Raw genomic sequence first — 25,067 nt, 5'->3', positions numbered from 1 at the left:
ACACACAATTTTATCACAGAGTATTGTGACTTAAATTGTCAACAGGTAAAAACATATTGATTGAACTTTTCCTTTTAACATGGAAAAACATGGTGTACATGTATCATGAGATTTCCTGTGGGCGTGACCGGCTGTTTTCCAAGGTTCTTTTACTTTCTCAGTTCATAAATGGCTGCACAGCATTTAGATAGACCATATCGCCGCATCAAATCCAGGCATCAGTCTACCTTTAAAAGTGTCGCGTCAGAAAAGATAAACACTGCAGAAAGTGGCTTTTTATCTGTCACTTTGTCAAAATTTACAAAAAACATCTTCATAGATCTCAGAGCATATAAACAATAGTCATAAGAAATAACATAACCTTCTTTGAGTGCTCTGTTATGTCCCAGCATACCTCTGAATCATTTAATGTGTATGCCCTTTTGTGTTTATGATATGAATGCTTAAGAAAAGAAGAGGGAAGGATAGCCTGAGAGCAAGGACATGTTGGTATTTAGCAACTAACATGATGTCAGATTAAGATAATACATGTTTGTTGACAATGCCTCTCCTTGGTTCAGTGTGAGATAGGTCACCACATTTTTTTACTCAACTGCAAGGGTGGTGAGGATGTGCATGTCCTTGACGGGCGAGGCCGTGTGACAGGGCCCTTCCTCGAGCTATGCGAGGACCCGGTGAAGACCTGTGGGTGTCGGTAACATGTGTCTGAGAATGTTGTGTGCTAAGACAAGCCCCGTGTCAGTTTGTTCGCCCGACACTCATCTGTGAAAGCAGAAGGGACAGGGTGGAGTGCAGGGTTTATTGTGGCATGAGTTTCGGAGTCATGAGAGTCAATCAGGTTTTAAATGTGAACCATGGTTTCAGTTGTTCTTTGGGCCTCTGCTTAGTGGCAGCCCACTCAGGATTGGCCGGGTACTCATCAGGATGTAAAGGATAACATCATTGTTTTTCAGCCCAGACTGCATTGAAATACCAACTTAATGTTACGAGACAACATTGATATTGGACGATTCTGCAAAATGTACTTCTTTCTACAATATATGTGCATGTCAAATAAACTATGGTTAGCCAACTTATATACATGGTTAATATTAGGAAAAGGTCTGTGGGAAAACTGTGTTGTCCCACAGCAAAGCAAAATGCATTACACACCTATGCACCAACCTCCACACCCTCATTTTCATCTTGTATGAAGATGGACGTAAATCATGAGCTGGCATTTCATGCAATATGAACGTATTTCTTAGAGGTACTGAACATATCCTTTTAGTTGACACGTCAGTGCCACAGCACAGTTTTTGAGTGTCACACTGATGAAAATCCCTACGTTAACTTAAGGATTACAATATATAACCATGTTTTTTAATGTCTTAGTTAAAGGGGAACTATGCAGCTTTTTTAGCTTAATTTACCTTAACGGAACAGCTTCGGAGTCATTGGAATGGTTATATGACTTTTTTCGAGTTGAATGGTGGTCGTCTTGCTCCCCCTAGCACCTGTGAGCGGAAAAAACACCCACTTTGGGCTGGCGAGCCGCCGGCCTCAGCATCAGGAAGTATCACGTGATATCAGGTCTTGCGATGTAACTAATTGCTTCACGGCACTGCACACATACGCCCATTCAGGAACCGGCTAACAAGGTAGCGATGGAGCTTTTCACACTATCGTCATGGCTGAGCCGACAAAAAAGAAGCAGAAAGCTACGAAAAACATTGTCGGAGGAACAGAGAAAGAGGAAATGGCAGAATGACTGAGCGAGGAGTCAGACACAAGTAAACATAGGAGCTGCCAAATATCTATTCCGACGCTGTAGGGGGAGCTCTATAGAGAAACCTGCGAGCAGAAAGCGAGAAAACAGTGAAGAAATGGCCAAAACTGCATAGCGCCTCTTTAAGCTGTTGTAGCGTCTGCACTAAGCAATGTATTACATGTGACATGTAGTTACGTTAGCACCAATTAATCACCATTGACTATTTAGGTGTTGAGAGACCTTTATTATCCACATTTCCCTGTCAGCTACATTTTGTCCTTAACTTTATTTGTTGGTTGGCATCTCTAGTTTGATTTAAAATGGGGCACTGGGGATGTGAGAAAAGCCTGTCCATTCCAATCTTACCAAACACATGCAGGTATAGGTGAAGTTTAAAGGGCACTCCTAAAAGCAACATAACCTTTTTTTTAAGTTGATATAATTTGAGGAAAATTCCGCCCCAGGGAAGAATGATTTCTTTTTGAGCACGCCTTGTGAGCAGTTTAAACCCAGCTGCAATCTCTCCCTATACATCAGTGTGGTGTCACACCCACACAATCTTGTGTCACAGAGAAGATGAAAATGCCATGAGCGAGTGACTGATACCTGCCCAGATCCTCGCAATGGCTTCTTTCAGGAGGAGAATGACACACAGCCGCATGAATAATTCCAGCAGGTGCCAGGGTCTTGTTATTCACACAAGATAAAATGAAGAACAACAAGTACTACTTCCACTTTTTTCCCCCAATGATTTATTCAGCGCTGTACGGCGTTTCAATTCTCGGCCATCGTCCGATGGATACTTTATGAAGAAACAGGAGTTCAGACATAGTTGGGACTTTAATTAATTATGGAAACAGTTTGTGGTTTTCTCCTGAGGAAAGTGAAGAGATATTTCCTGAGCAGGGAAATTCATGTCACTTGCATGGTTTTATTACTTACTAATATGGCTTCTAATTGTATGTGCACTACCTCAAATACAAAAAATATCCCAATTGAAGAGCTAGATCTTTCTTTAATCCCCTAATACATTGCACAGACCCAGACACACTAGTGTCACAGGGGCGATGAAAGTGCCTCAGGCAGGTGACTGATACCTGACCAAATTTAGTTAATAGCGCCATTCTGATGACAAATGATCCCGGCTGACAGCTGTAGTGCGACTCCATCTTCTGCTAGTGTCGTTACACGCAGCCCATCGCAAATCAAGGCCTTTCCAAGCCCTGATGAGTAGAAAAAAATTGTTCCTGATGAAATACTTATTCATACAGGTAATCAAAAATCGGAAGAAAAATGGAGCAGGAATTGAAATAAGTGGCTCGAAGTGAGGTTTCAATCTGCTCTGCAAAGAAATGATTACATTTTCTTAAATGAAACATTCTTGTTATCAAATGAAAAAATAAGCCTTGGGTATTCATGTGTGGTTCTTTTTTCCATATGATGATTTTTGGCACTTGAACTCGATAATCAGCTGTTCTACTTAATGCACCAGGGAATTTAAGAAAAAAGCTCACATGAGTTCAAGTTCTCCTTTATATATATATATAAAGGGATGATGGTAATGTGATGCCTTCAAAGATGTTCAAAGTATTGAAGGAAGCTCTTGTATACCGTACTTTTTATCATTTCATTAAATTCCTAACATCATATGTATGCCACCATGCCCGTGAAACTGATATAAACATATAAATTAAATGTCATGAATCATTGGAAGCTTTCCACTAAAACAATCCACAAAAAGGGCTACAGTTGATTGTGCCTTAATCTAGACATTCTTATTTGATCCTGTCCCTCTCATAATGCACACAACCATTGATGGATTTTTCTGTTTAATGTTTGATCTCATTGCAGATGGGCCTGGGCTTATATGTAACTGTTATGCAATAATATCTTCAGTAGGAACACCATAACAATGTGTAAAGCACAGGGTGTGAATTGAGCAAAGCTCACACAGGGCACCCAAGCCTTGAAAAGAAAAGGATGTTGAAAACGGACAGAAGAGACAATCATTAATGGGGTAATTAAGATGACAGAATTTCATTTTTTTTCACCAGAAAGAAAACCAACAAACTACTGTGCATATAGTAAAATGATTTATATATATATATATATATATATATATATATATATATATATATATATATATATATATATATATTAGGGCTGTCAGCATTAACGCGTTAATCGCGATGCGATTAAGGGCCGAGCATAACGCGTTAATTTTTTTAAATCACATTAATCGCGTGCCGCCATTTATTAATTTATTTTACACTTCACTCGGCTTCGCGTCGTGCCTAACAGGCTACTATTTTGACCCTTTGCAGCACCGTTATTTATCATCAAGCTGCCATACTTCCTCGTAACACATCCTGCTGCTGCAGGCATGATGGAGAAAGACAGCAGCAACACAATTCTGAATGGCGCTTTTTATTTTCCAAAACTCCCGTATGTCTCAGTAGACAAGTCGAAAGCCATATGCACATTGTGTAAAGCCAAATTAAAATATCACAAAGCACATAAAGCTTGAGCTACCACTTACGAGCTAAGCATAGTAGTACAGTTAACATGACTCAGGTTGATGCTAGTGGGCTCAGGCAAAGCACTATTTTGGAGAGTGGTACTTGCCGACCTGTTGATGAAACCAAATCCCAAAAAATGAATACCGCTCTTGCAAAGTGGGTGGCAACTAACTGCAGACCTGTCAGCATCGTAGAAGTCTTGGGTCTTAAAGACGTACTACAGTTGGCATGTTCTGAATTGTGCAATAATGACAGATTCACACATTTTTCTTATGTTTACAGGAAATAAATAATAAACAAATACAAATTTTAAAGTCAAGTTCATAAAGCAACTTTCTTTGCATTCATTTGATTCCCAATCAAGATACACTGGTAAGAATTGCTTTCCATTGTTAATTTGTACTTAAAAACAGTTCTGAAATGCAAAATAATGGAATTTTAATCATGTGATAAAACATGCGATTAATTGCGATTAACTATAGAAATTCAGCGATTAGTCGCGATTAAGAAAAAATGAATCGTTTGACAGCCCTATTATATATATGATTATATTTTATTGAATGTTCATTGAAATTATGTTGTTGTTCTGTTATGGTTTCTTGGACTTTTTTTTAAAATTAGGGAGATCAGGGTTATACTGCTAATACTGCAAATACTGTTTCAACAAAGCCACGACCATTTCACTCCACCTAAAGGGTGTGCCCACATTGAAGTGTATAGGAAATACTCTGCTTTCCTATCTTTCTAAAATACCACAAGAAGAGAATCCTTTACCCAAAAGTCTAGTCATTTTTTTTCATGGCCATGCTGCTTTAATGGACACAAACACTGTTGAGAGTGCCTTCGGTACATTCTGTAATGGACCTCTCAACCATTTAGCAGAGGCTCATAATTAAAATAATATGTATAGGTATTTTCCCATTGATTGAGACCAAAAATTGGATAAAAAACAGAAAATACATCTTTGATTCTTATTCCCACATGATGTTGTTTATGTCTCTGTGAATGATGTATTTCTGCTATTCACAATCACATACAGGTGACCACAGTGGTGGCGACACAATAAAAGCACTTCATTGCTGGTTATTAGAGTGTATTCAACTACCTGAAAGGGGTCTATGCTGTATAATGGTAGCTCATGTAAAGCAGAGTTAAATGGAATAATGGATGGAAACAACAGAGAAAAACAAATGTTCTGAAGTAGGCAGAATGCTTTTATTGTATGTCATTACAATAAACAATGCACTGTCACTCCTGATATGATGAAACTCTTTGATTACTAAAATATTTACATTTTTAAAAACTAGCTTTGTCATAGTCCATAGAAAATAAATCAATAATATTCACCTAATATATTACTACTCCTAATTCTACACTATTGGCTGACATGTTTTATCATCTTAACCTTTACTACAGTAAGGCAATTATTGTCAAACAATGCTTCAAAACTTCAAAAATGGAAATGCAGACATTCAAATGTGTCAGCCATTATCGATCATACCTCAAACAGTCATGGCATAGTATGAAATGGACTTTTCACTTATTTCCAGAAATGCCAGGGAGCAGACAAAAGCTGATTAATTTGACACATAATAAGTGGAGCTTAATTATATTCAATCAATGTTTCAAAAAGACAACTTCGCCGCTTCAGTCATTACGGTTTGCAAAAGATAGTTCATCCAGGAAGAAACGCCAAGGTAAAATCATTGATATTCAAAACTATTTATTCTGTCCTCATAGGTGTCAAACTTCTCTGCATGGTAAACGGAACAATTTGTCCTCTTTATCACACTCTCACACACAGGTTCACGCCGAGACACGAAGAAGCAAAGAGAAATGTCCTGATGATGGGACCATTTGTTCACGCTGGGAGTTTCCATTAAGTAGGTTTTTTTCTGACCAGTAACAATTACAATTTAGACGATGACTTCCACCCTCTGTAATTCAGATAGGAAAACAGCAGGGAGTTTTTGCCACAGGACAAGTACTCAAACAGGGATGTTTGGCTAGACAAAGAAATCTGTCTTGCAGGTTTGTGGGCCACCACTGGAGAGTTTGATTGAAGGTAGCCAGGAGGGAGAAGGCAATGTAGGGGAATTTGTGAAGGTTTCGCCACAATGGGGGATAAGTTTGGGAAGCCAAGCCAGGGGGGGAGTCAAGCCCTGCTTGTCGTAAGTAGAGATGAGTAGCAGAGTTCAGAGCCTGGTGAGAAAAATCTGGAGTCTGTGCTGTAGACAACTAGCAACAGACAGTTGCTTGATTGGGATCATGCTGAGATTTCAGGTACTTCAGGGTGGAATTTTGCACAGATATATTCCTTTAGTTTGTAGCAAGTGAAATGCAGACTTTTTTTTTTAAATGCAAACGTATGACAGTTCTGCTTAAAGGAATTCATGTTTCAATGAATTTGTCCTTGGACAAGCATGCATTTCATTAAGCAAGAAAAGTGAAATACTAACATAATTGCAAATTAATTTAAGTTCCAAAATGCACTTTGCACCTTGCTTCATTTTAATACACAAGGCTTTCCAAGTATGTGTCACTGCTGGCTATCACATATCAACATCCATCTCTTCATCAATATATGCCTTCTGGTTGGTATTTAAGATCACATTCTTGCTTCCATTTAAAAATGTTGCAGCTCAGAATGAGAGCTTCTCCACATGGTCACAGTGAGATTATACAGTGTGCACATCAAATGAAGCAAACTAAAGAATTAAATGCTAAAGATTTTAAAAGAACTGCTCCAAAATGCATGCTGTGCATTTGCATTTTCACAGCAGCTGAGCCACGAGGTTGAAGAGAAAGTAGTCTAGTCTAAACCCCAGATTACATTCATTGATAATGGTAATGATTTCTTTGAACAATATCTGCATTGCACTTACGGTGTGGTTACGGTTAGGAACCACAACCAACAAAGCCACTGCACAGCCTGCAAGTAGACATGTCTCCTCTACCTGGACGAGGCTTTATTATTATTTATTGCAATTTTCTCACCAATGCATTCAAACAACCATATGTCAGCCAGAAGATGGAAGGGGATGTGTAGCAATATTACAGAGGGATAATGAAAACTTTGTGAAATTCTGAAAATTTCTACATTTGACATGCATATTCCTCTCACTGTGACACTTTACTTTCTTACAGTTTGCTGCCAATTTAAACAAAAAATTCAAATAATTCCCCCTCTAAGACTGGCTAAATGACAACATGAGAAGTGCAGATTTTTAACAATAGTATTGTAGGCCAAGGTTAGTCAGGTGGGCACTAGTCTATATCGACGACGTTTCATGGAAATTCCGCCGGATGTCCCTCATTTCGGCCGCCTGTCCGTCACCTTCCGCCTTCTTTGTGTTGTAATTTTAAACTCCGGTGGATTTCTGAGGACTATGGTTAACTGCTCCTCAGATCTCTGCAGGGTAAATCCAGACAGCTAGACTATCTGTCCAATCTGAGTTTTCTGTTGCATGACTAAAAGAACCATTGAACGTACACGTTCGACCAAAACAAGTTCCTTGCCGAGGCTATTTTGCAGAGGCACCGTGGCTTCATCTGGCGTGTAGCGCCGCCCAAGACGATTGTGATTGGTTTAAAGAACTGCCAATAAACCAGAGCACGTTCCGCAGCACTGTAGAGGAAGGTCTAGCAAAGACTAGGTGAGCACAAAAAGGTGCCCAATCAAACGAGGCAGACTATAAAACAAGCAGCTTATCAGTAAGCCTGGCCTAAAACAAGCTTCAGCATCTGCCTCCATCAAAGTCTACAGTAGCTTTGCAGCAGAAGTTGTCCCGGTTTGGATTTTCTCCCTCATGTATGACACAGATCTGATGGCTTCTAATGAGTGTGAGGAGAAAAACGCTGCATGGTGTCACATTTGATATTTTATATTCCCCAATCCTGATTTGCACCACATAGATATGCAGTGAAAAATTAAAACAAAAGCAAATCCCAAGGCCTCTGACCTACATGCAAGTTGTTTTCAAACACTGTCCAGTATTCATTAGCATCGTATGACGATGGGGTACTGTACATCATTCACGTGAGACAACTGTCACGTTTTCAGTGCTCAGGTTGGCGTAGTTCCCAGAACCTGGTCTCTCTGCACAGAGGAGGAAGTAAGGAGTGCAGTTAAGACCAGAGCTTTTTGTCTTAGACGTGTATTTCTTTCTTACTGGCCTCATCATTTACTGATGATGCACAAAAGTTGTGCAGGCCTTTATAGGACACATTTACATGTCAGGGTATATATACATAGTACAAGGTCTACATGCAATTAAATATAAAGGCCTGCAGTGGAAGTAAATGTGTGTAAATCTTATGTCACTCCAGCTTGATAGCTTTTTTCTCCTGACAGAAAACTCATGTTCCTGTGAAGAGACACGAAATGTACAATATTCACTAGATCGTCTACGCCCTTGACGATCTAACACCATCCTCCTCTGACCCTGTCGCTTTTGGGTTGACAAATCGTCCGCAAGTCGGTGCGTCACGTGGTCTAATCTGTGTTGGCGAGGCAGCACTTCTGACAGGCACTCACACAAATACTGACAACACGGATGTCATATCTTATTGACCAACAATCTATGCTGGCATTTGGCTGTCTGTTTGTGTGAGTGTGTGAGAGAGAGGAAAAGAGAGAGTGTATGTTTCTATGATGGGATTCAGCAGTCAGGAAACACGATGAGGGGGACATATGCTCATTTTCAGGTTCGTACTAGTATTTGGGGTTTCTACAAGAACATGTTTACTTGCTTTAATGTTCAAATAAACCTGAATGAACCAAATATCTGAACCAAATATGCCTGTATTCACCCACTGTCTGAAACGCTCCATGTTAGTGCCTGTCTCTTTAACATCTTCTCACGAAAATGCCCAGTATGCCCTGATTGGTCAGTGTTTCCAGGTCTTCAGCATCTGCGCTCGCTGCTTTGTCATTGCAGCCGGGGAATGACTGTAGTGCCACAATATCACAACCATACGTAAGTCCTGACATCACCGTTTCTGAATACAGTCTGTTCTTTTGGATTGAGCGTTTTAATACTTTCACAGTATTTATAAAGCACCTCGACATGCTTTCTAATAAAAAAAGACACGGTATCTCACTTTTTACAATGTGGGACCTTTCAAAAAAAAACATTTAGGGCAGCTTCAGACAGATTTTTGAAAGATGTTTTTTACTCACTCTAAATCATAGTCTCTTGCACTGTATGTGCTTGGATTTATACATTTACAGACATAGGCGCACGTAGCATTAACAACAGATTGCATGCTATTGAGGAAATTCTGCAGCAGTGACCATCAGCATTTTTGATGCACCATAAAAAACAACTTCATATAAATTATGACATCAGATTTTTGTACAAGAGAAAGTGCTTTTTCACTGATAAGTGAATCACACAGAGAGCCATAAAGAGAAACGGAATTTTACAGGCATGATGTAAGCATTTCCTGGATTAGAGTAAAAAACTAAAACATGCTGTGACTTGAAGAGAAGTTGCTTTTCACTCCAGGAAACAAAACAGATTAAATTTGATTTTCAGCACCTAAATGCATTGTTTGTGCCAGCAAATATCAAGTGACCTGTTTGAGAACATTGGAATGTTGTGTGTGAATTCTCTTTTTAAGGCACATGTTACACTATTTCAGGGATTACAAGCATACAGGATCACAAGCTCACAAATAACAAACGTGTAAATAGAAAGAGTAATACATGATTTGTGCAAGAAAACAAGGAAAATAAAAAAGAGGAGAAAACTAGCTGGAGAGGATAAAGAAAAAAAGGTATAATAGAAGATGGGCTTGTCTTGGTGAATGTTTGTACCTGAATGACCCTTGAAGTTGAATGCTACAGTAAACTATTCAAAAGTGAAAAGGCTTTGAGGGAAAAGTTGAGGTTGTCATCAACAGCATGCCTTTGGCTCAAAACACATTTTCAAGCTCCAAGTTAGATGTTTTCTTCTCTTTGTCCCTGTGTCCCCTGACTAACTCAGTCTCTTTGCAAATCACTCGCTTATTGATTTCAGAGGACAATTTACCTAGAATGTATTAAACTACACAGACAAAAAAAAAGAATCAACTAACTGTGAACTCTCTCCCTCATCCCCCAGACCTGCATACTAGAGAGAGTTGTGCAGTTTAAGAGAGTGAGGAATGTGAAGGACTTTAATTTAAAACGTATTTCTTATTATGGTAAAAAAAAAAAAAAAAAGTAATACATTGCTCTCTAATGCAATCATTTCTTCTCACTTATCTGATTGGTTCAACTAGAATGAAATTTGGGAAATGGGATTAGCATAATAGAATGCTGATTAGCATAATGGAATAGCATGCATGTTTTGAGAAAAGGTGTGTGCAAACACTTTTTGGCAATATTGGGTGGTGTGTTGGCTTTTGTTGTACTTTAACCTGATAAGAGAGTGGGATGAGTTTGAGCCTTTGTGCAGCCAAGGTGAAACACCTGGCTGTAAAATGGATTTGACATGTTCTCTATAATGGAGGACAGCTAAGGGATGTGAGGACATGATTTGGACTTGCCCCCAAAAGACTAAAAAAGTAGCTCTGTGTCTTACACATTGTAATTCAGTGGAAATACAAAGCATTGATTCTCTACTTGAGAGATTTTGAAAAGCATTATTTATATTAATAAATATTATGGATAACACATGAATTGTGTTGTGGGGGGATTTGTCACAAACACTTGCTTTGGAGAAATTGCAAAAATGGTCTCTAAAATGTCAAGGTGGGAGCTGTGATTGTGAAAGCAGCACTTGTAAAATAAAAAGTGACCCCTAAGTGAGGGGAAATAATAGGATATGAATATGGATAGGATATGATATAAAACGAATGGCTCATTAAAGTTCATTATAGGGTTTTTAAGATTTTGTGTTGAGAGACAAATTAGCAACTGGAAGGTGCTACAGTATATTTTATAACGTGATGGTGGACGCTAATCAGAGATCAGAAAGAAAACACTATTCTGAGCCTTTTGAAAGCAGTATTTACCCCCTTCATGTGTTGCTCTTTTCTGAAATCCAAATTCTATTGATATTTTTCATGAACTCTGGCAGTGATGACATGCACCAAGCTTTATGCTTTCAGTCCTTGATATTGGCCATAACTTACATAGGTTTAAATAGAGCTATTATGCATTGGCTCTGTAGAAAATCAGGGAGCCATAAAGATAGATGTTGGGAATCCTGTGCACAAAAAGAGGTGTACTTCTCCAAATATTTTCATCTCTTTTTTCAAAACCATCTGCTTACCTGAACCAAACGTGTTCATTTGCATTTCCAATACATCATGAAATAGACTCAGACAACTCTTCTTCGCTCTTCCGCTCTCACACAAACGCACCCACCGTGAATGAACCTTGATTTCTGCACAGCGCACATTCTCATTGCATATCCAATACATCATTTGCTTTGCACGAACCAAGACGCCTGTGCCCTACTTCATAAAGTGAAGTCAGGGCAGCTTTTACTTTAAGGGCATATGAGTCAGTATTGACTAAGACATGGTATTCTTCACAGGCCCACCCACACTCTCGAAGCCAATAATCACACCAACGCTGTCTAATGCTGCAAAAGAAAAAAAACATCTATTTTTTGCTCTTTTATTAACTGAGACAGGTACAGGTATATTGAAACTGACAGCTGGCATTGATTCAAATGTTTAGAGAGTTTTTAAAGCATTACAATTGACAACATAAATACACAACTGGCAATATGAACATCAATACATTTTCTTATTATGTTGTCACTGGGGGAGGGTTTTCAGAAGATACACACAACAGTATTTCACCTTGTTTCCTTCCTTTCCTTCGGCAGTGGTGGCCTAAAGGTTAGAGGATCAAAATCTGGGCAGAGCAGCGCTTGTCCCTCACTCATTACCACCACTGAGGTGCCCTTGAGCAAGGCCCTTAACTCCTTAACCCCAACCGCTCCAGTGGAGCTGCTCAGTGGCCAGCAGATCAGACTGTGGTTGTACTTATATGTACTTATACTTCCAGGTATGAATGTGACAGGTCGTTGTTGCAAATGATAAATTGTTCTCAATCGACTTACCTGGATAAATAAAGATTTAAAAAAAGAAAAGAAAAAAAGAATCAAGGCAGCTGCTGCCTACTGCACATGCCAAAGGCTAACATTTACTTTTGGGTATATGAATCGCAATTAGCTTCTGTAATAGTCAGAGCCCACTACCACTTTAGTAGCTTATATAACCATACACAGAGGTTTATGAATTTCAATTATTTACGATAGCATCTTTGCATAGCATCTTCTGATGGTAGGCTACACTAGCAATGTAGTCAGTCCATCCATCACTTTGAATATGTGAAATATTTGATTTACAAAAAAACTGCACTCTCCTAAACTTCAACGTTGTGCCAGTCAGCCTACAGACCAACTTGATCAGTGACACAGATCAGTGGTTAGAGCGCCATGACAGCATACCATAGCTGTAATATTATGGAAATGATACAACTTGACATTAAGCTTCAGTATGTGACACTGGTGTGCCTTTCCACTCATTTACCACATCATTAATTTCCACTTACAGTCTCAAACGGCGTACATAGAACTTACTGTTAAGAATAATTTGTGATCCCTGAAATCATGAAATCCATACTGCAATACAGTATTTTATGGGGTTCAGAAGCAGTTCAAAGACAAACACTTTTAGCTGTAGGCATGAAAAAGGAATAGATTTCATAAAGCCAAATTTTTTTTGAAAGACTGCTGTGATTAACATCTATTTCATTTTCTTTGAGTACTCTCCTACATATTGTAAAATGTTAAATTATTAGAAATAAAGTTGAGGTTAATTGCAACTCTAGGATTGAGTGTAGCTGCATAGGCTTCCGAAAGCAAGAACATGTAATACCAAAAAAGTAAAACAAATAGTTGTCCTAATCTGCTCTCACTCAACCCCGTCTCCTAAAAAAATGACGTTCCTATACAACGAAACTGCATTCTTAATGACGTTTGAGGGAGGGAAACGTATTTTACATTTTACAACTTGCGCCCTACACAAGTTGTGAAAGTTTTAAACGTGTGGTTAAAGTTGTGAATTGAAACTGAACTACTTGGTGAGGTTCAGAAATAGATGATGGCTAAGTACATTTGTTGCATAATTTAAGTCAGGCGCTTAAATTAAGTACATAATGTATGTGGCATAGGTTAAGTAGATTACGAAAACTAGTCAGTGTTGACTTTTGGTATCGCACGGGACACCAACAGCAGTCTCCTGGGTGAAAGTCCTGTGTTTGTTTGACCCATCCCTCCTCCGTTTGCAGGCTTTTTCGGACTTTGATTAGAAACATATTTGGGATACATCAAAGACAAACGTAATCCGGGACAAAATATGTTTCCCTTGAAACGTAATTGAGAATGCCTTTTTGTTGTATGGGAATATAGTTTTTAGGATAGAGGTTGTCTCACTTTTTTCCTTTAACAAAAGTTCAGAAAGAATATTACAGCAGCCTAGTGTTAACACTGCACCACATATAAGAGCCATTCACCTTGGATAATCCATTTATAAAACATGCTTATATGAGCTCAGACAGCCATGTGGTAATTCATAAGGCAATGTCAAGGTAGCTGTTACCCTGGGGCATGTGAATCACCATTAACTAAGACATTGCATGCAGCGTCCAAGCCCACCCACTCTGTCTCCGCTATATGAACATCACAGGCCACACTGAAATGGCCTTTAATAAATATACAAGGGAGGCAGTGCATCAAGTTGACAGGGCATTGCCTGTGCTGTCCATGAAAGAAATTAATGATTCATGATTCCCAATTATGTTTTAATTCCAATCGGAGATTAGTGCCTAGTAAGGGCAGTCTGTGTGGCGGTGGGGTGGGCAAATGGTTGGCAGGAACGGAGATAAGACATCTGTTTGTAACACCAGGCCAAGAGAGAGAACGATGGGTGACGTTGAGGCCATGATGCGCAGAAACACACAGCTATGTACATACAGTATGTATTTGTGCGCACATATACACATTCTGATTCACACACGTAGTTCTTCAATTTTATGAATCCCTTTACCAAAGAAATTCATTTCATGTAGACCACTAGGAGTGATGCATTTTTTTAAATGTTAAAATCAGCAAGGGAACAAAAATAAATGTGAAAACCTTATTTTCCTCAATTGGACAGACTACAACAGTGCAGGACTATGAATAGCAGTGTGTGTGTGTGTGTGTGTGTGTGTGTGTGTGTGTGTGTGTGTGTGTGTGTTTGAGAGAGAGGGGGAGGGAGATGTGAAAGGTAAAAGGCTTTGGATTTCTTTTGCCAATTTGTTTCTTGGCAGTATTCTCCGAATCGCTCAATACAATCTCTCTAAAAGTTTGCATTTATCAATTGCTTTCTCTTTTTTTACTCCTCCCCACCCCCCCCACCCCCATCCAAAGGCTTTAGAACAAGAGAGCCAGAGTCAGGAAAAATCCCTCATTCATTAATGAAAGGCATCCATTACTGTCGAATGGCGACAGAGTTAATGTAAATAAATGAATTCTCCAACCCACTTAACTGTGGTTTATTATGAGCGAGCAAGGCATAATTGTGTTTCTGATCAGTTCAGATAAATTCAGACGCACAATACCGCCACCCCCAGTGCCAGTTCTCATTTACATGCCATGGTCTGCAACTAAAGGGGATATATCATATGGCTTATTACCAAGGCTCCAGCTAATGACACTGGAATATGAGAGGAAATGTATTAAGGCAAATGTGGTAATACTTGCCTTTGTAGGGTAAAGCCTCTTAAGTAAGTCAGCGGTGGCTGTTTCTGCTGCTTATAAGTTATGGAAAAAAAATCACATTTTGTATGTTATAATCATAATAAACCCATCTGGCTTTGGGTGTTTTAATTCAAGCCAACATATAACTCTGAGTAAAATGATGTGATTTCACTGCAGCGCCTGCAACCCTGACGTGAGGTAAATGGCATTTCAGTAAATGTGGGCTCCAAAGGATAACGCAAGTGGGTTTTTAATAGAAAAACAGATGCAATTCAACTCAAAGTATGGTATCATTAGCACATACACATTTAGAAGAAGTTGCTCGAGTGGGAATAGAGCCCAGAACCTGTCAGCTATTACACACAGAGCAGCTGAAGATCACAATGTGTCGATGTTGTTACGGAGCTGTTACTTGTATGCTTTAAAGTCCCTAAACTAAGAAGAGAGCAGGTCTCTCACAGATGAATAAAAAGCCACTCAGAGTAATAGACCTTCACTTACTAATCATCTGTGTGCTTGATGGCCTCCCTCGTTATGACACTGACCCCATTGACAGCGCACAGGTACGAGCGGCAAAGAATGTCTTGATGACCAAAATCAAGGTGGTAATAAACTTTGAATCTTAACTCCTCTGATGATAGTGTAACGCCGCTGACTTTGAAAAACGGAGTCTTGTCTCCGACATGGAGCTTCAAAACACATGTACAAGCTCTGCCAAGGCACGTAACAGTCGCGTAAATGTTGTTAAACTCTGCCCACTGTTGTGCACTTCTATTTCAGAGACCGACAGCCCGAATACCGTAAATGTGGTTTATATTGTTACATGTTGCCAACTGTTGCATGCAGATGTCACACACACATTCCTTTTTGTGCTGTCACCCATGAATAGTTTTGTGTGTGAAGACAACATTGTCTCTGTAATTTATTTTTTGTGCAGCACAGAGGCTCAGGCATGATTACTATTAGGGAGATGTATTTTGCAGCCATTATTTAAAGGGTGTCTGGTATATGGCTGCACTCAGGAGAGTATTAGGGAAAAGGTGTTGCACGAGGAACAGCAGTTGCTTGAAAAAAACCATTAGTTCCATAGTAGTCTATGCAGTAGAGGGTTAACATTTGGGACTTTCTGCACACATTGTGTAACTCCCATACGTAACCATGTTACATCCTCACTCACAAAATGCTATTTTCTTTCTCCTGAGAGACACAAAAAATGGCCGCCACAATGCCACAGCTGCTCAGCAGAGATGTGAAAGCAAAGGGTGTGAAGCAGAACGCTTGCCTGTAATATTTCAGCCAACCAAACACAATTATTGAATGAATGAATGAATGATTAAGAAGACACTTATTATTGATATTGATGCAATACATTTACTGTGGTAATGTAGCATAAAATTGTGACCAGGAAAGTGAACAAAAACTTGTTTAAATATTAATTCAACAAAGTTTTTTGTTTTGTTTGCTCTGACTAACAGCCCATTGTGATGTTATGGACTGAACGATTGCTTGTGCGATTGTTTTCTTTGAAATCACCCCAGCTGCAAAAATGTATAGTAATTCCTGTTCTATGTATGAGCACTTTACAGCCTATGCATACAACAGACTACCAACTATTAATATACTACCACCTTTCTCTATAGCCCCAGTGGAATTCAACAAAAAAAAACAACCCGGCTTCATAATTGCCACCTATGCCTTAACCAGAACCCATCTTACGTTGTTGTACATTTCTTGTACCATTGGCAAACTGCTAATGGGGTTCCCGCTACACCCTAAATACTCCGCCAGTGTCTGCAATGCAGAATAAAAAAGTGAAATACTACATTCAAAAAGCTATATGCATGACATTTCTTATTGTGTTTTCAGTTAATTTAAGTAACAGAAAAGTAAGACAGTCAATAACATGGAGCTGGTTTCTCATCCATCACAGTGTTTAATTGAAGTTGCAACAAAAGATATTGCATGATGTTGTTAATGAAGAAACGGTGCATGAAACAGCTATCCGTCCAATTAGTATCTTCTGATGTCCAACGTAGGACAAAATAAGGTATTATTGCCAAGACATCCAAATGGATTATCTATTAAAGCAGTAGCATGACTAAAGACAGTCATGTTTGTTGTTTTCACCGTGCTGCTTTGATTTAATTTACACACACTCACGACTTGGACATTCTCAGTAAATCCAGAGTTTCTCCATTGTTGGCAACTGTTCATCTGTAATGGAGCATGAGGGGGTACTCTGGTGTTTTGCTTATGGGTGCCAACTATTTTTAAATATTACTCATTAGTTTTCCCCAAGCCAGATCAGGTTCAGATGAAGAACAAAATAAAAGTGATTGTTGATATCTCACATAGCTGAATGATGAATGAATAAAAGTGTTTTTACTGCAAATAAGCATACCCTTGCACTCTGGGGACCTTTAGAAATCTATGTTTATGGTTAGAATGATCGCTGAATGAATTCTCTGCTCAATAACTATCCAATTCATTCATGTCACACTGAATCCACACATAATGTCACTCTCATACTGTGTTTTTAATGCACAACAATGCCTTTAGCAGGGATCAAGTACATTTCCAAGATTTATGTTTGTTCTTTGCATGTCTCTAGGGGCAGACGTGCCACAAGTTTAGGACTCAACTTTGCCTTTTCGCATTTGAACAGGTGTAAGCAGAGCACGTAAAGCCCGCTGTGGGAATACACGCATAAGCAATCAGGAAGAAAACAATAAGCGTTCGGAGGTCGTTTGGTTTCTGAGTGCCTTTTCAATCATCAACTCCGACGTGAAATTCCCAAGGCGGGAACTCTTACCATTTGTCAGACAGTTTCCAGATATTCTGTTTGCCATTCAGAGCAAGTCATGTTGGATCAAGAAGTTTGTGAAAGCATGTTTGTGTGTATGTATTAGTGGTGTGCGATACTGCAAAAATATTGATCCGATACCAAGTAAATATAGGGCCAATACTTTTTAGATAATAAAGATGGATGCATCATTAAATTGCTAAATCTGAATGAATTCTCATGACCTTTTAAGTGGTTTTGTGATTTTTCCTTTGAATTATTAATTAAAACCCAGGACAGAATTTTCATATGTTTGTATAAATTTGTTGTGTTACCACTGTATCTTACAGCCTTTTTACAAATTATACAGCTTGCCGTTGTTTCATTTTTAGCCTGAAAATATAGCCACATAGCGCTCCTCTTCCTATCTGCCATTCTTCTGCTCCGTCTCTGTCCTGCTTGTGTGTGTGTGTGTGTGTGTGTGTGTGTGTGCTGCTAGCCACCGCCGCCGGGCCTGGCTGCTTGCTTGCTTGTTTGACTGGTGCCGCTGAGTCACGTGACGGTACAACATCAAATCACAAGAGGGGGGAGGAGGAGCAAAGTGTGCCTGCTCTGCGCTGTGACAGGAGTGGCACTTGAAAGCACAGACAGCCAGGTCGCCTCTTTGATGAAACTGCAGTGGTGCATACTGGAGAGAAACTAAAACTAAAGTATGGATCTCATTACACTGGTATTGCTCAATATCAATACCAACGTTGGTATCGATATAATCGATATTTGGATTGATCCGCCCACCACAAGTATGTATAAAAAAACTAAAAAAAATGCTGGTGTGCCCCCTCTCCCTCCAGCTGCCTTGTCTACTCCTACCTCAGTGCTTTTCCACGTTTCCCAGAGTGACCTGTAGCAATTCTTCACAACCCAGCATTTTTTGCAGCTGTATTCAGAGCCCCAAATGCTTTCTAGACATCATTTTCCAGCACATTTTAAACAACCTGCAGCTGGCAGATCACAACTGAGGTTAAGGTTATTTCAATTTAAATATGTTAGTGTCCAGACGCATGCACATACAGTATTTTAATATTTATGAGGGGTAACAATTGCAAATAGCATCATTAAGGGTGACTGTGGGAGGTATATAAGCAATAACATAGCTACTACTATTTAAAATTGTATCAATTCATTATTAATTATCTGATTATTCTAAAACGTAGTGAAGCTTTAATGATAATAATCATTATGATCATAATCATTATGATAAAAATAATGTGGTTTTTAGTGTATGAATTACGCTGAGCCACTTTCTGGTGTGACCTGGTTTTACAGTTGTTCAAGTTATGGATTATCTTGATTACCAAAGCATTGCTTCTAGAAAGACACAATAATAGGAGTACCACAAACTAAATTCCATGCAACTACATTGTGTTGGAGTAGGGGCAATAATCTCAACAGATATCTCCAAAAAACAATGCAATGAAGTGTAATTTTGGTGAAGCAACCATTAAAATTGTCGTCTCCTGCTTTGTTCTACCTCTTGACAAAACCAACCAAAATATACTTTTACACCTAGTATTCTAGCTATTGCTTTCCATCACATCCACCTGCTCCTAATTATGGTTTTAAAGCAAAACCAAAAAGTCTAAAGACCAAATATTCCTATATTTTTGTTCATAAGACTGAACAATGGTGGTGTTCCAACACGCAAATCCCACTGAGATTAAGATCCTCTTCGAAAAAACGAATTTAATCTCAGTGGGATTTACTTGTTTAATCCTGATTTAATAAAGGGTAGGGTTATATATATATATATATATATATATATATATATATATATTCTTTAAATATTCATGTTCTAAATTCTAATGGCCTTATAACTACAATGGATGGTACAATTATATATGTAAACCTTACGATTGGCCAATGACCGGGACGGAAGTATCAGGAGGGCGGTTGCAACAAGGACCTTCTCTCATGTAACACCAAAGTCAAATACTGTGAAGTCCACATGAGGAACACCCCATCATAAAGTTGACGGAGACCGAGGTGGTAAGAAAGTAGTAGCGACGCGCGCATTCACATAAATGATGCGGTATTTGCACAGCACGGCCAATCGCAAACATCTACCAGAGCCTCATATTTTACATAAGAAGAGCAAACTATAATTCTACATAAATATGAAGAACACAGACACGGATTTACAGGCAAAACGCAATACAGTCGCTGCTTCCTAAAACAGGAAGGAAAGCTGGCAAAAAAATGGCTGACGCTGTTATGCATAAATTACAAGGCTTATCAATATCACTTCCCCATCAGTCAGGCACAAGATCTGACCATAATTACACTTCCATAAACTCTAGTCTATTATTTTAGTTGCAACCTGCAGTGGTAAGCGTTCGTGAGAGCAAATAAAAAATATAAAAACTAGGGCTTTGCATTTCAGAACAGTTTTTAAATACATATCAACAATCGAAAGCAATTTTTACCAGTGTATCTTGATTGGGAATCAAATGAATGCAAAGAAAGTTACTTCATGAACTTGATTTTAAGATTTGTAATTATTTATTTACTGTAAACAAAAGAAAAATGTGTGAATCTGTCATTATTGCACAATTTCTCCAAGTACCTAACTAAAATACTAAAAATCCCTATCCTTACTAGAGTCAATATAGTGTTTAGTAACTCCTCAATAATGTTAATTACTCACTGACGTCTAGTGATCACCGGTTAATGAGACAGCATTTTGCAGCTGTTCCAGTTGGGCTGCTTTCTCCATGTCATACAGGCTGTGTATCCGTGAAAACTACTGTCCCCCTCGACGGCAACGAGACAGGTCAACCGTAGTACGTCTTTAAGACCCGAGTCCTCAACGATGCTGACAGGTCTGCAGTTAGTTGCCACCCGTTTCGCAAGAGCTATAGTATTTTTTTGGGATTTGGTTTCATCCACAGGTCGGCAAGTAGCACTCTCCAAGTGCTTTGCCTGAGTGGGTAGCATGCTAGCGGGTAGCATCACGTTAACTGTACTACTATGCTTAGCTCTGTAGGTGGTAGCTCAAGCTTGACGTGCTTCAGTGATATTTTAATTCAGCTTTACACAATGTGCATATGGCTTTCGACTTGTCTACGAGCCGTCCGGGAGTTTTGGAAAATAAAAAGCTGTGTTGTTGCTGTCTTTCTCCATCATGCCTGCAGCCTGAAGAAGCAGGATGTGATACGAGGAAGTGGCAGCTTGATGATAGTAACGGTGCTGCAAAGGGTCAAAATAGTAGCCTGTTAGGCACGACGCAAAGCCGAGTGAAGTGTAAAATAAATTAATAAATGCCGGCATGCGATTAATGCGATTAAAAAAATTCATTGCATCGCGTCGGCCCTTAATCGCATCGCGATTAACGCGTTAACGCTGACAGCCCTAATAAAAACATAATTCAAACCGATGTGCGCATTGGCAACACACGGCTCAAGAAGCCAACAAATAGCCCAGACGTAATTCCCTCCGCTGAAAATCTATATCTTTCATAAAAATACCCATCAGGGAATGTTAACGGAGTTGTCTGTCTCTAAATGTTTTAACTTTTATGAGCGCACATCTCTCTGCGCACCAAGCTCCACCGGATATTCAAAGAACGGTTACGCCGTTATCAATCGAGTATTGATTGGTCAGTAGGCGGTGCTTTTACACCGGTTGATCTCTAATCTCCAACATAACCTGCTCCCGAGCAGGTTAGGTGTTCAGCATAAGTTACCACAGAGATTTAACCCAGTAACAAGTGATCCAGAAAACCCTGGGTTGAACCTGAAGTTACCTCGGTAACGCAAAATCTTGCTTCGTAGTACAGGCCTCTGAAAACAAACCACAAAAACACACAGACACAAAGACAATGAATAAATGTTTGTGAACTGTCTATTGTTTAAGGCCTGTGTTCCTTTCTTACCGACAGAGTGGCAAAAGTTATCATCAATTTCCGGTCTGATTGTGTCCGACTCGTTTATCAAAACAAAAAAACAAAAAAAAACATTGGTATTGGTAAAGGAAATGTGTCTGTTATTCAAAATAAAATATGATTACTCTAAATAAATGCATCTCTGTGCCAAGACAGAAATACATAAAACTTATACTTTCGTCCCGGCCCTCTTCTACTTATCGGGAGTTGCACTGAAATGCCCTGAAAGTTGCTCCTGCATGCCAGGCATCACCCCCTGTGGTTGTGTTTATGTTTATGCACTGTGTCCTCAGTTCCAATCATCGCGATGGTCCCAGCACCGATGCTTTTCCAGACAGGCCCTGAATGTTAATGAAACAGTAAAATGCAGTGGCCCTGAACAAAAACATCAGGATATAAACTTTGTCCCTCTGAGTAGGTCAAGCGTCACAAACTGAGGAGAGTTTTGGAGATTCAAAAGTTAGGCAGGTGGTTTAAAATTTGTATTTTGACTGGTAACATTTTTCTCAGAGAGGCTGATTAATTCAACGTCTGCTTGTATTTAGATTGTCTGCCTCCGCCTTTACAATCTGGGAGAGTGCTGCAAAGTCACCTCATCATATGGTACAAGAGCTTGTGAGGCTTGAGGTATGTTTGCACGCAAACAAAGCCAGGCGAGGAGGAAGCGATAATCAAGTAAAAAGGAAAATATATGCCAGCTGTTCGCTTTAACATGGAGATAATAATGAGGAGGCTTGGCAACAGACACTTCAATCAGCCACATTTGAATATTTGCAGCAGCATTTAACTCTATAGCTTAGATCATTGCCAAGGATTTTAACTAAAGACATTAATTTTACTCCCATAACTTGCAAAAATTATCTTTTAATTCCACACCAGTAACTGCAGAACCTATAGTGATGAGGATTTTGATTTGCCAGAGTGACCTTCACATTTACCGCTCTGTGGAGTATTGATGAAACCATAAGGCTTGTATCATAAAATACTGTTTACTACACACTGGCATTGGGTTTCAGCTAATTGTAATCTTTATTTAGATACTGTTTTGTAGACACCCAGTTAACATTCTGAAGCCTTGCAGTTTGTAATCTTTTGAGCTCTGTGGGTGTGTTTGTATAAAATGTAAGTGGGTATAGCAGATGGATGGATGGGTGGATGGATGGATGCATGAATGTCAAACCACCCAAAAAAAATCATGTTTTTTCAGACAGGACAAACATGAACTCATAGCTTCACCATTTTACGCAACGTCCATCCCTACTTGTCCTTCGAGCTCAAGCAATGTTGAAATATCACAGCAAGACAGGGGTTACATTCCTATTCAGTTCTCTCCACAACTCGTCAAATATGGCAGCTTGTTCAGTGGCTCTCAGTGTCAATGATACTGACACACAAGGGACTCTTTAGTGTCTGTATCAGATGCGCCAGGCTTGCAACTAACTCAAATGTAAACCCATTTGCGTCAATATGATATGCTCAGAGTCACTGCTCAACCGCGCCATTGTGAGATGATGTAGAATTATTATGAAGGTAAATATGGTGCAAAAAGGGAGAGCTTGTAGAATACAATGTGAGAACTTGCAGAACAAAAAATATGAACTTGTATGTTAAAATTTGCACTTGTAAAAATTTAATTTGCACTTGTAAAAATAAAATTTGCACTTGTAAAAAATATTCACGCACATGTGATCTGAATTTGAAGTCATACAAAGAAAAAAAACATGAGAGCTTGTAAAAAAAATCTGAACTTGTAAGTTGAAATTTGCACTTGTAGAAAATGTTCACACACCTGTATTCTGAATGTGAAGTTACAGAAAAAATATTCACAAATGTGTAGATTGATATTTACATGAACACAATGACAGCTGCAAACTTATAATGCAACATTTACTCGTATACTTTTTTTTTTACTCTGGTTCATTTTCCATCACAACCACAACTCAGTGATTACAACCTCTCGAATCTGTCACTGCAACTTCACATATGTGCTCTCTCACATCACAAAGTGGCGAATCTGCGCATCTCGACTTTCACAACACTCTTGGCGATACATTTGGTGCAAAACTAATTTGTACCTGTGGACTTAGGCTGTGGAGCTCTGAGCTAACAGAACGGGAAAATCAGGGTTTCTATCGCCAGATGAGGGACAACTCTGTCTGGCTTATTTATGTAGCATGGAAACTTGGTGGAATAGCATGCTAGCGTTAGCTAACTAGCAGCCAGCCCGCTTCTAAATAAATACCTTTTAATTGTCTAAACATTTTTAACAGTCAAACTAAAACACTGGCGGTGAGCTCCACGGCCTGCAGCCGCAGACGGACCGTCATCAGTGGGTAACAGGTGCCAAGTTTCGCATCCCTGCCGAGAATTGCATCCACTAGGGAAAATGATTTTATAAGGCAAAGTACTGTTTAAAAACTAGGCAATAGTAAATCTCTTTGTCATGTTCATCAATAATGATTAGGATTTTAGAAGGTTTAGAGACATCAATGTTTTATCAGACTCTGTAGTAGCATTTCCTTGCTACCTAGATGCAATTTTCGGCAGCAATGAATTCTGCAGAAATTATTGTTTCTGCCCAAGCGGGTGCAATTCTTAGCAGGGATGCACAACATCAGCAAAGCAAGCTCTGGTCATGGCCGGGGGATGGGCCGCTGCTACCGGATGTGGGGCTCTCCGTGTCCCGCTGGAGCTCCGACTGCAGGTCGAGGTCGGCAGCGAAGCTTTCTGGCAAAAGCAGTGTTGCTACGCTGGTCGATCCCCACTGATGACGGTCCGTCTGCGGCTGCAGGCCGTGGAGCTCACCGCCAGTGTTTTAGTTTGACTGTTAAAAAGTGTTTAGATAATTAAAAGGTATTTATTTAGAAGCGGGCTGGCTGCTAGTTAGCTAGCTAACGCTAGCATGCTATTCCACCAAGTTTTCATGCTACATAAATAAGCCAGACAGAGTTGTCCCTCATCTGGCGATAGAAACCCTGCTTTTCCCGTTCTGTTAGCTCAGAGCTCCACAGCCTAAGTCCACAGGTACAAATTAGTTTTGCACCAAATGTATCGCCAAGAGTGTTGTGAAAGTCGAGATGCGCAGATTCGCCACTTTGTGATGTGAGAGAGCACATATGTGAAGTTGCAGTGACAGATTCGAGAGGTTGTAATCACTGAGTTGTGGTTGTGATGGAAAATGAACCAGAGTAAAAAAAAAAGTATACGAGTAAATGTTGCATTATAAGTTTGCAGCTGTCATTGTGTTCATGTAAATATCAATCTACACATTTGTGAATATTTTTTCTGTAACTTCACATTCAGAATACAGGTGTGTGAACATTTTCTA

The 25,067-nt window shown here is 39.4% G+C and overlaps 1 long non-coding RNA gene across 1 annotated transcript; it reads right to left on the bottom strand.

Moving 5' to 3' along the window:
• Positions 1 to 8,961: 8,961 nt before the first annotated feature.
• On the bottom strand, positions 8,962 to 22,248 carry LOC118494486. Its single transcript, XR_004896644.1, has 3 exons — positions 22,239 to 22,248; positions 14,275 to 14,279; positions 8,962 to 9,039 (listed from the first exon to the last, which is right to left on the bottom strand). It is a non-coding gene; the product is annotated as an uncharacterized LOC118494486 (long non-coding RNA).
• Positions 22,249 to 25,067: the final 2,819 nt, after the last annotated feature.

This window comes from Sander lucioperca, chromosome 24, assembly GCF_008315115.2.
Source record: "Sander lucioperca isolate FBNREF2018 chromosome 24, SLUC_FBN_1.2, whole genome shotgun sequence".
Lineage (NCBI taxonomy): Eukaryota > Metazoa > Chordata > Actinopteri > Perciformes > Percidae > Sander > Sander lucioperca.
The sequence above is the reverse complement of the archived record's forward strand: the minus strand, read 5'-3'. Positions and strand labels throughout refer to the sequence as shown.